Genomic DNA, 14,554 nt, shown 5'->3' on the forward strand with positions numbered 1-14,554 from the left:
TAGTAGAAGTAGATAGTTCCTATTACATCACAGTAGATCGAGATCTGACTAACTCTCACACAGTAATAACCACACCTTTTATGCACCCTCACATCCAACATGCTACTACATAATTGGTTAACCAATTCACCTTACATACACCACAGCCTCTCATTGGTCATAAGCCACCACACATACTCCAGGTAGCTCTGTTCTCTTTAAGGTAGAACTCCAAACAGCTTTCCTTAAGGGATGCACTTACACTCACCCCTACAGGAGGGTGTGACAAGCTGTCCTGTCATCGAACACATTTGGCAGAGACTGCATCTTGCAGGCCCCCCAGTCCAGTGTTTGACATGGAACTTAATACCTTTTCCTCTGAGAAAAAGTCATCATAGCCATATATCAGGGTTTCTCAAGTGCTGATGCAGACTTTTTGATTCTTAAGGAAGAGAGATGAAGTCTTTGCATGATGCTGTCCCTGCACGGCTGGGACTCCTGCACAGGTGAGTCAGGGGACATGGCAGTGCTTTCAGCTAGCCCTTTGCAGAGAACGACTGGTAAGTTCCCGACACCTTCATCACAGTCCAGGAGCACATCGTATGTGGTGTCCAAAACCCTGGCCTTCTGCACGGGGCTGTCGTGCGTGCTCTGTGCACTGAACTCCTCCAGGCCTGCCAGGTGGAAAGCCTCCTCCTCCACAGTCTGTGCCCAGCAGCTTTGGCCTGGCATTTGGCAAGATCCCAGCGTGTGCACCATGGGCTGGAACTCCTTGGTGAGAGAATCCTCCAGGAGCTGGAGACTGCAGTGCTGAGATGGAGCTGGACTTGGATCTGCTTCTGGAGAGGCCATCAGCTTCCTCCTGATTTTTCTCTGTGGCAGTTCTGTACATTCTAATACTTTTTATATATTTTTAGTAATTTCTTGTGATGGTGTACCAAAAGAGGCATGGCATGGTGCGTTTAGTCTGCTCCCAAGCTGTGGGAATGCAAAGAGAGCAGACAGCTCGACTTCATTGCTTTGATTTGTATCTTCTTTGGCCTGGTCAGCCCAAACTACTGATTTTCATCTTTGAATCATCTCTCAATCTCCGCAAATTCAGCCTCAGTTAAAATCATTTGTCAGCCCAGCTTCTTTCAAAGCCAGGTATTGCTTGTGATAAACTGCAAAGTATTCAGGACATTTTCTGTTTGCTTATAATACTGATCTTGAAGGGACAGCAGACCCTACATGTGCTTAATCTGGGCTTTCAGGTCCTGAGCTTCAAGGTTTAAATGGCAATACCGTAGATCTTGATGAAATTCCTTTGGAATACACCCATCTGGAGTCAGCACACTCATTTCATTTTCAACACAGTGCAGCCATTTGGTATTTTTTCCTCCCCTTCAACATTAGGATGTCTTTCTTTTGTCCATTGCAAACTTTAACTTCCTGGCTTACGTCCCAACTGATAACATTGTTCTTCAAAGAAGACTTGATCTCCTTTGCTAGGCTGGCATACCTAAAGGTATTACAGGTGTCGTCATAGAACAGAGAGGGCAGACTGAGAGCTGCTACCATGACTGTCCTGCAGTTTCCTCCACGGGAACCTTTCACCAAATGAGTAAATTTGCTGTTTCAATAAGGTGAAACAGAGACAAAATAATATGGCTTAAAATTTAACTATATGGTTGCTAGCTTTTGGATTTGCTGGGACTTTGCAGAATGTAATGTAATGTAACTGTTTGAAGTGGGGCCAGCCCAAGTGGTGGGCAGTTAAGATAAAAAGAGGGCTAGAGCTGACTTGAGTATGTGCAACCAAGATAAGAAGATTTACTTGAATAGAGAAGCAGCTCTAAGCACATGAGACATACTTTCTAACAGAGGGGCAGGGGAAGCAGAACCTGGACATAAGGGGGGGTGAAGAACAGTAAACAACATAAGGCATAAGCAACAGAATGTATAATTCCATGATGTAAATCTACATGTGTGCAGAGTGCCTGTAATAGATAACATTTGGAGATAATTCCTTTAAAAGGACTGAATTTTGTATAGCCGGCAGACACATACTTGGGGGCAGGGGCCCCCTGTGTGGCCCCGGCCATGGCCAGGCTGTAATAAAATTGTGCTTTACTATCAATATCTAGTCTTTCTTTAAATCACTCTCATTTCTGGCATCGTACCACATGCCAAAGACTAAAATTTCAGGGTAAAATTACAGGAAAAGTAAGATAACTGCAGAGCTGAACTGAAGGTGTGTGTCACAGAGGAAGGGATGTGGAGTGGAAGTCTGTGGTCAGTTGATATTTGAGAAAGAAAAGGTGAGAAATAAGTGACTTAGAAACATGAACAAAGATAATATGCAAATACTGCATAAATAAGAAAGAACTGGTAGCTCATAAAAGCCTGCTTCTGTATGCCAGATGCTCAGAGTGAAGCTTGAGTTTAACCATGATGAATCCCTCACCTTCTTTGAGAGGCTTGGATTTGTGGCAGCAAGTGCTCTAAATTATAAAATAGAGGAGTTCCTTTGGTTGAAGTAAGAATTACATGCTTCTCTATTTTTAAATCCTTGATGTTATCAAAGTATTGTTAAACCACACTGAAGAGTAAAATCAGGCCGCTGAGGTGAGCACATTATTTCATTTGCAACTGTAGGCATACAGTGGGATAAAGAAACAGGGTATGACAGGAGGCTGATAATCCCAAATATCTTTTTCTGGGTTTTGTCCATGTGATTTTGCTCAATCTAGACAAGTCTGCTATTACAGGACTGACTATTTGTCTTATTTTTGTCTGCAGTAAGGAGCTGTCTGGTGATTGTTCTCTATTGAGCACAGCAGGCTCAATTACAGTTTGAATAGGTATTTATGGGGTGCATGTTGCAAGAGGTGGCATAGTTTTGAGGCTGTAGGAACATCTTAGAAAGTCTCTGTGAGGCTGTTGGACATTTAATTGCTCTCTGAGTTGATACAGTACTTGCTGAATTTCTAGAACATGAGTCCACAGTAAAAAGATTTATGTAACTATATTACATAAATCCTAGGTCAGACCCATTAGCTCATGTAAATCAGCAGAGTTCAACTTTCATATATCTGCCATGATTTATACAAGCTCTAAGCCAAATCTTACACTTACTCAGTCTGACTGGATTATTATTTTTTAGAAGTGAATTTGTTGTTTACAGTCCCCTAGAGGTGCAAAAGAGCCAGGTTTCAGAATTAATTTCACTGAATGTGAACTGAGATCATTGGGAAGCAATAAATTTGGAGTATTTTTTTCAGCAGTATTACTACAGAGACAATTTTGTGTTAGCTGTCTGTTCAGAAAGTCTAAACCACATTGCAACTAACATTTTATACAAGAAAGCATATGAGAAAACATATGGAATGACTTGTCTTAAACATTGACGGGTTGTGAATTTGAATTCCTATAGCTGCTCCGCAGAGTCTTACAAAGAGACACACATCATCTGCAAGAGGATTCTTGAATGGAACCTGCAAAAATAATTTTCTCTACAAGTGTCTATGAAGTAGTCTTGGGAGGAATAAAAGTGCTACTACTGTGTTTGAGGAAGGCTGAACTGGCACAGTTAGAAGAAAAAACAGAACTCAGAAAGAAATGCAGTCCCAGCATGCCTCACCATGCATACTACAGACTGGATTTTCCTGAAAACAAAACCCAGACTGCTCAACTCCCATGACAGGGAAACAGAGCAAAGGACATGGGACATTTCACTTCAATGGCCACCAGGCTCAGACAGAAACAGCTCTGTGGGCTTATGGGGTACACACATGGCATTTATTGCTGTGGTGGGATGTTAAAAAAGGTCAGCCCATGAGAAGGTCATCTGTTGGTTTTCATTCCCTTAACTGCAGACAAGAGTACAGATGTATCAGGAAAAACAGGGAATCTGTTTCAGTAACACTGCTAAGTATGTGAAACAGGACATGAAAAACTTGAAATCCAGATTTTCCCCTTCATTAATCAGGAACTTCCAAAAGGATTTTAAAGTACACCACCTGTGATATGAGGTCTTGCTCAGCCAGTGAATCCCAGGGAGAGCAGCAGCAGGAAAAGCTGTGCTGAAGTGGGGCTGATGTAAAAGTCTTTGACAGATTTCTTTCTGAACAGTGCATATGAAGAACCTGCTCTACAGATGATAAGTGACTGTTAGGCTCTCAGTAGACATCCTTGATTCCTTGACTGAGGCCTCAGAAGCTCTGTTTTTATGTCTTTATTTAGCCTAAGTGACAAGGGTGTCTTGGTTCAGCCTGCAGCATGTCAGCCAAGACAGCAACTGTCACAGAGACGCAAGTGGAAACACTTCCCAGATGCTCCTCTCACAGGTCCTTCTGCTTTCCTGGGATTCCCCAACATTGCATCTTCTAGCAGGAGTGGGAAATCATATCACAGAGCAAGTCACATCCCTACACAGTGGCTAACACCCCCCCACCCGCACCCCCCCCCCCCCCCCCTTCAGGGACATGTTTCCTTCTCAGTATCCCCCAGTGTCTGCAGAGTTCCTGTCCTACCTGTTACCAATGTGAGGTCATGGTTGACTAGTTTTCTGACTGGTAATAGCCACATGGGATATGATTCTACTATTTTTTCAGCATACCTTCCCTTCCATCTTCAGAGTGAGAAGAATGGACCAGAAATGACAACTGTCACTCTGGTTAATGGATGCTCAGTGTCTGATAACACTGGGCACAAGACAACATGAAAGCCTCGTTCACTGCATGCAGCAGCATACCTTAAAATCAGGTGGATCTCTTGAGGAATGTACTTCTTGTCCCTTCTGACACGGAAGAGAGCAACTGAGCATGTAGCAAGAGTTATTTTCTGAAGGTAACACTGAGATAACACAAGGTCTTCCTCTGCAGCAGAAAGATCACATTTCAAAGAACACCAAATTACAAGTATTTCCTTCATTGCCTCTGCCAGCGTTGGCCATCAGAAACCAGTGCATGGCATGCAGTCCAGTTCCAATGCTGGAGACAATATCCTGTGTTCCAGCCTGTTCTTTACCTTGGGTATCCCTGCTGCTCTGATAGCTCCCGGTTGTGCTGGCAGGCTGTGGAGAGTTCATACAGCTTTGATAAATATCTACATTGACAAGGGAAAAGGCAAAGGAGAGTAAACAGTTCTAGACACTTTTGTTAAAGGTCCCTCTTGGAAGGTATTTTTTCCTTCCAATAATGAGGGGGACAGTGAGGTTAATAGATTACAGTCCTTCCCCTGTCCCTTTGTCACCTCAGCACAGGTCTCTGTTCCACGCAGGTGTCCCCTTGTGCCAGGGACACACTGGTGGTGTTGGTCAGGATGGAGCTGGCACAGTGGCACAGGGAAGGCTGTGCCTGAGGCTCCCCTGCTGCTCCTCACTGCAGAGTGAAACTGGTCATGACTGTGCCTGGGAGGAAAACACTCAGCAGAAACACATCACTTTACCCAGAAAAATCCACAGTTACTGCTATATGGCAGCAAATAATTTTTAATGTGACACTCCTCCAAAATATAAAAACAACCCGGACAAAACCCATCTTCTCTGACATATTAAAGCATTTTACACTTGACATGTCTCCTATTTTGAGAACTAGTGAGTTCTGCCTTTACAACTAGATACTAATCTAAGTTTGATTTTAATTTCAAGTGAATTTTTCACTAAAATTCTATTTAGTGTTTATGTTCTTCCTTGAGAACTTTCGTTAGCTACCTCAGTCACCAAAAAGTCCAATTTCTGAACTTTTGTCTTCTTAGGCAGTGTTTAAAATGATCCTGCTTGCAAATACCCTGTGTAGGCAAGTGATGGAGACCCCATGTGTGTTTGGGTACCCTGAAACACTGGGAAATGCTGCTTCTTGGTCTCCTAACCACCTCTGAGGGCTGTAAAAACGCAGTAGAGGAATATCCTTGACCTTTTTGAGCATTAAATATTTACCCTGTTATCACTTTATTTTGCAAAAGAAAGATATATTAACCCCACAATACATACGTGTGTATATAAATATGTGTGTGTATATAATTAAAGATGTTTCCCTACAGATCACAAAATAAATTATAAAAAACCCAGAAAGTAGAGTAATTCAAGTTGGAGTCCAACCTCCTGCTCAGAACATTATCCCTGGGTTCAAAAACCAGGCGTGTTAGGTTGAGCTGACAAAATGCCAGCTGCCCAACACAGAGAGACAGAATCCACCCCCGCCACAAAGGGAAGAGGAGGGAGGAAAAAAAACTGAAGAGGAGGAAAAAACCTCAAAATTCGAAATAGCAAGCTTCTTATATTATACAAAAGAGAGACAATTAAAACCAGAATATAATACATATGTATAAAAATATGAGAAAAAACTAACAACAACAGCAACTAGTGAGTTGCCCACTCAACAACACAAACCTCCACTACTTGTAGCTCACAAAAAATACTCCAATGAATTCCCCTCAAAGGATACTTGGCAAGAGAGGAGAAAACCAATAACAAAGGAAACAAGGTACTTCCTAAACTAAACAGCTGTGAAGTGGTGAATGAGGCCCAACTCCCCCCCCAGCAACAGTGATAGCAGGTCTGCTCAGCACCCAGTCATGAAAGGACTGACTAGGCACCACCTTCATCTTCTTTATATATTTGGTCTTGACATCAAAATGATATGAAATATTTCTTTGGTTGCTTAAGTCAGGTGATGTTTGTCCCTTCTAATCTACATGGATTCTCTGCGTCTGCTGAAACTGAGGCCAAGCTGAGGCCTAGCTGAATCTGAAAACAAGACCACCAAAATCTTTACTTTTTACTTTATGTCATATGACATTAAAACTCTTATCTCGTTTTTATTATTTCTTGTGCTTAAACAGTCTTTGCATTTTTTAGGGCTGTTTGCTACTTTTTTATATTGTAGGCATTAGTCTATTAGGATGCGGTAGATACTTTGGGCAGGAAAAGCAGTTGAGTATTGGACAGTAACAGTGCTTCAGTTTAGGGTTTTTTCACTCGATGGTGTCCTTTTTGCAATACACAATTTAGAAAGGAAGTTATTTTTTCTTTAATGTTAAGTTTTTTTGAGGCATGCACTGGGTCTTTTATTACTTAGTAAGTGCATCTTGGGTTTTGAGCAAAAACAATGTCACAGATGGGTTTGCTTTTGTTTGAGGCAGGACGAACTTAGACTGCTTTACTCAGCATACTCTCCTAGTGAAGTACAGGAACTTTGTTTTTATTTACAGTGTGAAGAGACTTTGACTGGGCAGGACTAACCTTGGTTGACAGAACTCTTAGTCTTGAATAACTGTGTAGCTTTTGCTAGGTGCGGATTTTAATTTTTGAAAGTCTTTTTACTTAATGCTTTTAAGTGATTTTCAATAGTCTATTACACTGCTTGACTTCTCCAGTAGCTGCCGTGTGGTCATGGGGATATGGTACCCGTATTTAATGCTATGCTTTTTTGCTCAGGTGGTAATCAGGCTATTTTCAAAATGAGTCTTATTGTTTGATTTAATTCATTTTGGAGTACTGTGTTGCCACAATACTTGCTTTTTAAGACTTAGGATGGTGTTTCGGGCAGTGGTGTAAGGCACACTGGGTTTGTTTTTCACCATTTCATAGTTGCTTTTACTATAGTAAGCACTAATTTATCATCTGCCTCCTATTCTGTTTTTACAGTGTCTTGCTATTTCTCAGCCATGTTTGAAAATTAATGTCTCCCACTCCTTTCTCTAAGGCTGCTACAGCGTTTACGGCCAGATCTGGGAGAACCAACAACACAGTAATGGTATGGTTCCATCAGGGAGAGTGGAGGACAGATGTTCACTGGGTCGAGGGCTCATCACAAACAGCAGAGCTCTGGGCGGTGATAAGCACCTTCCCAACTCTTCCCAGAGCCACTGAACATTGTCTCCAATTCAGCCTATGTTGTAGCAGTGGTGACCAGAATTGAAAACAGTTATTTAAAGGATCTTCCTAATCAACAAGTGCTCAACAGATTTGTGATGCTACCTGATCTTGTTCAATGCAGGAAACATCAATATTACATCCAACACATTAGGTCTCATACAGACCTTCCTGGCCCCCTCTCTGTTGCTGACAGAGCAGCACATTCAGTTACTTTGGTCCAATTAGTTAATTTGGCACCAATTCCTAACAACTTTGAAAAGGCTAAATTGTTTCACAATTTCTTCCATCAAATGCAATATGGCTGCAGAAACATTTTCAGCTGTCAGCAGCTCAGGCTAGGGCCATAGTACCTGCATGTCCAGATTGTCAGATGGTAAATCCCATACCATCTGAGGGTGTTAACCTCAGAGGTCTCAGTCCCATGGATCTCTGGCAATCAGATGTGACAAATGTACCACAGTTTGGCCAATTAAAATATGTACATGTGTCCATGGATACTTACTCGGGACTTGTTGCCATGGCACACACTGGAGAGAAGGTGAGGGATGTCAAAAGGCACTTCTCCTCAGTGTTTGCCATAATGGGAGTCCCGAAGCAAATTAAAACTGATAATGGCCCGGGTTATGTGTAATCTTCCCTCAGGGAATTTTTTAATATTTGGGGAATTACACATATTACTGGCATCCCTCATTCCCTAAAGTGCCAGGCAATCATTGAGAGAATCCACTTATCAATGAAAACTATGTTAAAAAAGCAGGAAAATTCGGCTGTAGGTCTCTCTCCACAAAAAAAAATTAAACAAGGCCTTGTATGTGTTAAATTTCATGAACAGGTTACAGGAAGATGTTTCCCCAGTTGGGCAACACTTTGGGGCAGAAAAATTAAAAAAGGGGAAAGCAAAAGTACTTTATAGGGACCTTACCACAGGAGAATGGATCGGCCCTGTACCCTTGCTTACATGGGGAAAGGGACATGCATGTGTCTCTACAGGGTCTGGTCCAAGATGGGTGCCATCACAATGCATCCAGATTCATCAGGAGGACGCCTTCCGTGGACAGACATCATTGGAGGAAAGGGATCCAATCCTCCTTCCTCGGACTGACCCTGGTGTTGATGTGCATGTCATCGAGTCTGCAGCAGTCAGTGGAAAAGCGAGATGTTGAGCCAAGGTCTTCTCCTATACTATCTCCGGCTAGAGATAGCTGGGGCTTATTAATAACCAGCAAAATGTTTAGTATAAGTTAGCAAGAGTTATTGACACAGAATCTATGTGTCTATCCACTGCTAACCCATCTAATCCCTTTAAAACATCTTTAGTTTTTCTCCCATGGGCGTGGGCTGAATGGAATAAACTTATAGGCCCATCTACCCCAAATTGTTATGGTGAGGATAAATTAGAAAGCCCAACTGCTAACTGTGTCCCAGTGCCATGATACACAGGGAGGGTTACCAAAAGATTCATATTCAAAGGAGAACCGAAGCCCATTGAGATTTGGGGCACCCCGAGTTCAATATACTGTTTTTAATTTTATAAGGGAATGGACTGATCCAGATATAGAAGTGGTGGACGTGACCCCGAAAGATGATTACAAAAATTGGGACTATTGGTATAATAGGAGTCTCCCAGAGCCCTTCAAAATGAGGGACCACTGAAGTCGGTTGTTTTGCCCCCCGCTCCTTTTTGAGGATTGAAGATATGGAAATATATCCCAGCATGGGCTTTTGGTGGTCCCTGCACAATTGGTTGTCTTACACTACTTGACCACCGTAAATTACTTGAGGAACATGACACTAGAGAGAAACAAAAATTAGTACAGGACATGTCTGAAAAATATTTGAGTCGTTGACATTCCAAAACAACAGGATCCCTTTTAATAAAATTTCTAGCATGGTCATCAAGCCCAGTATTCCACAAGTAGCAATAAAAATCTCTTATCTGGGAAATAGCCCCCTTCCATCCTATACAACTTTCCGTGAATACAGATAAATTTCAAGAAAATTGTGATTCGGATATCCATCTCTGGAGTAACTTGAGAAATATTTGGGCAAGTGCCCTTATCCCGCATATCGGGACTAGGCATTCTCTGGATTCACTGACCAAGCTGGGCTGCTGGCTCGCGAAGCAGGATAGTGCCATTAGCAATGCCCAAGAAGAATTGTTAAAGGATACTCAAAAGTATGAAAACAGCCACCCTGCAAAATCGTGCAGCCACTGATTTCCTTTTATTTATTAATGGTCATGGCTGCAACAAGTTTGAGAGGTTGTCCTGTTTAAACTTTTCTGACCACTCAAAATTAATTCATCAGCATATTAATGAATTATCAGCTCTAACTGATCAGCTACATCATGAACAAGATGAGCATGTCTCGTGGGGGCATATGTTTGGTTTGCCTTTCAAAGGCTTCTCTTTTAGAGGTTTTTCTCAACATGAGGCAGCTAAAAGCGCCTACTTTACAAGATTACTGAAATCTCAGTCTATATCGCAGGTTAACAAAATCTGCCTTTTTCTTTCTATCTTGTAATTGGACTGAACAATCCATGTTCCATTTCTATCCAGTCCCTTTGAATCTGAACCAGACTTATCTTTTTATCTGTGCCTCACGATGTTCCTTTATTTCTGCTTGTCACAAGCCATTTTTTGTTTACTTTCAAGGTGTCAATGTTGTCAATTTTGTCAAAATGATTAAGAAAAAGAAACACAGCCATCTTCTTAACAATAACAACAATTTCCTGTTACTGTATTGTTGGCATAAAGCCTATTTTTAAAATTAAAGTCCTGATCCCTTAGTTGTAACTCCATGTTCTACCATATCCAAGGCAGATAAAAAGTTTGGCACCAGCAGAAACATCAGATCACTAGACTTTGTGACTAAAATGTCATCAATCAGCATGTTCTCCATTCAAAAGTCAGAGTGACAAAGAGCAAGGTGATCTGACATGTACAACATGCTGAAACATCCATCTCTGCAATGCTGACCTCCAGCCAGGTAAACTGTTGACAAAGAATAAACCCTAATTAGAGTTATCAGACTATTTGGGGTAACATGGCATTTCACTGAAGAATTCCATGACTCTGGAAAGAAAGAAGATACTCCCTGTCTGCTGTTTGTTGAGCAAACTGTGGCCTGTGGGAGAGAAGAAACTGGGTTCTAATTGCAGTTGAACTAATGTTAGACTAGATAAAAGTAAAACCATGAACCTTTATTTCTTGTCTTACCCTTTATCTAGTTTCACTCACATACTCTTTTGAACACTTTTCATATATTAATGTGGTGTGTCGCCGTCAGTGTTTCAATTAGTTTTTTTTTAATTTCATTTTATGCAGAAGTGTGTAAATGGTCTTGATTTTATTCCTGTTTGAAAAGGAAAATTAAAAAAAAACCCAAAAAACAACAAAACACCAATCAAAACCAATTTTCAAATGGTGCCATGACCTGGAATGATGCTGCCTATTTCTGATGGTCATTTGTTCTCCTATTAAACCAGTCATCCCTAGAGGTATATGATGAAATCAATATTAAGAAGTGTTTCAAACAGGAGCATCAAGGTTAAATTCCACTTTTGCTGCTCACTCTCAGGGAACAGCCCTTCACTGGTCTATAGGCACAATATAATTTATTTCTATACTTCAGCTGCGTAACCAAAGGGGTTGAGTGCTGAGCAGTAGAGGATAGCACAGCAGCCCTGGTCATTCACAAGCAGGATTTTTTCCCTATTTTTTAGCAAAAACGGTCTTGGCATTCACACTGATTTTACAGAGAAGCTTCCGAGCATTCATCACAGCAACAGAAAATCTTTCTTGGGTGACTTATTTTTTATTTATTCATGAATAGTGGGAATCAGCAGTGAAATGACTTGAAGCTGCACCCACAAATCTCACATGCTGTGTATGTAAGGAAGGTTGTTTCTGTCAGAGGAGGCTCAGGCAAAAAGCACCTGCAAGAGATTGAAAACCAAAATGATGCTTAAAATGGGGCAATACCAGAAGCTATTTATTTCAAGAATACTCTGGGCCCACCAGAATCATTAATCTTTTCTAAAATGACAAAACAATATTGAAGAAAAGAAGGTGGGGATGGGGGTAGGTGGAGAGAAGAGACAGAGAATCTATGGCTATTTGGCAGGATTTTAAAAGACTAAGGAAATAATTATGTGCATTGCAGTACAAAGAGAGAGTTATAAAGTTAAAAGTTCCCCATGGAAAACCACACTTAAGACTGAAAAACACATGTAAAGCTGACAGGCACCACAAAGGCACCACAAAGATGCTACTATTAATATTTAATGTTGTTTGATAGCCATTTAAATAAAAAATAACCCTAACTCTAACTATCTTTAAAAAAATAACCCTATCTAGTGATCTTAAATAAAAAATTAACCCTATCTATCTAATTCCTATCTCTAACTAATTCCTATCTGGAATTCCTATCTAACTTTAATTCTGTATAGCCGAACTACCCAATTCCTATCTCTGTCTACCTTACATGAAGTGTCTATCTAGCCTAAAGAGAAATAATCTTATAACTCTATACCTATGGAGCCGCGGCTGGACCCGGCGGGGCTCTGCCCCCAGCTCGGAAGTGCTGTGGGGGCAGCCCCGACCCGGGCTGGGGCCGTGCCGGGAGGGAAGGGCTGTGCCTGGTAGTGCTGGCAGAGGCAAGCGCCGCTTATCTTATTGCGGCCGCCTCTGCCGGCGCCATCTGCGCCCATGCCTGCGCCCCTGCCTGCGCCGGCGACGGCGGCGGCGGCAGATCCTGCGCCTCTTGCGCCGGGGAGCAGCGGGCTCGGGTTCGGGCTCGGGCTCGGGCTCGGGGCTCGGAGCCCGCCTCTTCCGAGAGCGCAGGAGCCTTCTAGGGGAGCGCTCCCTGCCCAGCCTCGGCGCGGGGAGAACCGCCGCTGGCTCAGCCGCCTGCTGGGTTGGTGTCTGCGGCGGCTGCATCGGCTCTGTGAGGCCGCCGACGAGCGCGGCTCCTGCCTGCCCCTGGGGCAACGTGACCCCCTCGGCAGGCTGCTCCAGCTGCCTCCCTCGGGCTCGTCCCGACAGCCTCAGCCAAGGCCACAGGGGACCCAGGAACAGTCTTCTCCAGGCCCTGGACCAGAAACCCCTCTCAGCCTCGGGAGGCTGCGGGCTGCTGGCATCCGGAGCCGGGGACTCCGCTTCTTCAGCCGCACCGCTGGCTGCTGGCTGAGCTTTCGGATCAGTCTCCATGGCTCTCTGCTGCTCGCAGAAGGCTGGGGAGAGCTGAGCCACTAGTCAGGAACCCAGGCTTGGGCCTGACTGAGCCAGGCTGGACCCCAGGGCTATTTATAGTGTGGGGAGGGTGAGGTCACAATGCATCTCCCTGTGATGTCACCACTATTCCCGGCTGGACATCCCATTGTGACAACCATCCGCAACTGGTTGTCAGGGGGACAGGGTTGTTGAGGAGAAGGGCAGTTGTTCATCTGTGACCCCTGAGTTCATGACACTGGAAACCAAGAAGATAAAGAAATACCCCTTTAAAATAGTAAATGAGAGTCTTGGCCCAACCCTGTTGCTGGTTTAATCCGTGTTCTACAGAAATATTCAGAAAAGAAATGAAAGAAATCCTGAAGGAAACAAGAGCCCTGTGTCTGTTGAAGGGGTTTGCTCTCACTGGGGCTTGGTCAGCAGAAGAGACACATAGTATGAATTCACCTGTCTGGGCAGTTTAAGAGAGAAACTGGGGAGTAATTCAGGGGTTTTTTTGTCCGCAAGTCATTGAGCCCAAATCTCTTCTGCCTGGGGCAGCAGGATGTGAGAAGAGAGCTGGGGGCTCTTTCTGGACCTTCATGACGAAGGCCAGGAACTAAATGGCTCAGTCAGACAAGTGCTTCAAAGAATTAGATGGGTGGGAAAGAACAAACCAGGATCAGAGGTCCTCCCTTGTTGCTGGTGACCTATGGTCCTGCTGCACCTGGCGGAGCCGGGTGCATTTTCCCACGTCAGATAACTCTCATAGTTTAACAAACAAGGTGTGCTTGTACAGTTCCACCTCTCTCTGTTGTTGACCAGGTGACTGAAATATCTTGAAGACAGAGAGACAGACAGAGAGAAAGAGTGATTTTGCACATTTACATCCTCTCTTCAGCCTCTCCTGTGCTTCCAGGATCCTCTCCCTTCTCCTGATTGACAGAGGCCAGAATTGTACAGGTGATTCAGACTGGGTCATCTGAATTTACATGTTAAGTTGTGCTGGAGACTGTGCATGAGCAGAATGTTTGTTTTCACTTGTGGGAGGGCAGGTGAATGAGTTCCTTCGTCAGATATTCCAGATGCAGTTTATTAACGAAATAACAAGTCCTTCTGCCTTTGTTCCTAATGCATGTTTCAAAAGCAAGTTTCATGTAAAGTATTTCACTGGTGCATATTTGTACAGACACAAACAAGATAGCAATATTCCATTTAGCATCTCCACAAGGACCTCCAACAGTACATGAACTATCAGAGAGCTAAAGACTGCATCGGGTCAGAGCTGAGCTCCAGCCAGCACAGCAAGCTGTTTGCAGTGAGCACTCCGAGGAATCAGTACTGTGAGTAAAATTCTCAGTTCCTTAAAGAAAAACTTGAGAAATGGCCACATTTTTGGAAGATACTTTTGGAAGACATGGAATGCTTTCAAGCATTTAAATTAAGGTAGTTCTTAAGAACACTTCCTGTCTGAAGACAACTGCGAAGATTTTTTAGCATGTGG

The 14,554-nt window shown here is 43.1% G+C and overlaps 1 pseudogene; it reads right to left on the minus strand.

Moving 5' to 3' along the window:
* Positions 1-277: 277 nt before the first annotated feature.
* Positions 278-12,551, minus strand: LOC139685051 (kinesin-like protein KIF18A; annotated as a pseudogene).
* Positions 12,552-14,554: the final 2,003 nt, after the last annotated feature.

Source organism: Pithys albifrons, chromosome Z (assembly GCF_047495875.1).
Source record: "Pithys albifrons albifrons isolate INPA30051 chromosome Z, PitAlb_v1, whole genome shotgun sequence".
Lineage (NCBI taxonomy): Eukaryota > Metazoa > Chordata > Aves > Passeriformes > Thamnophilidae > Pithys > Pithys albifrons.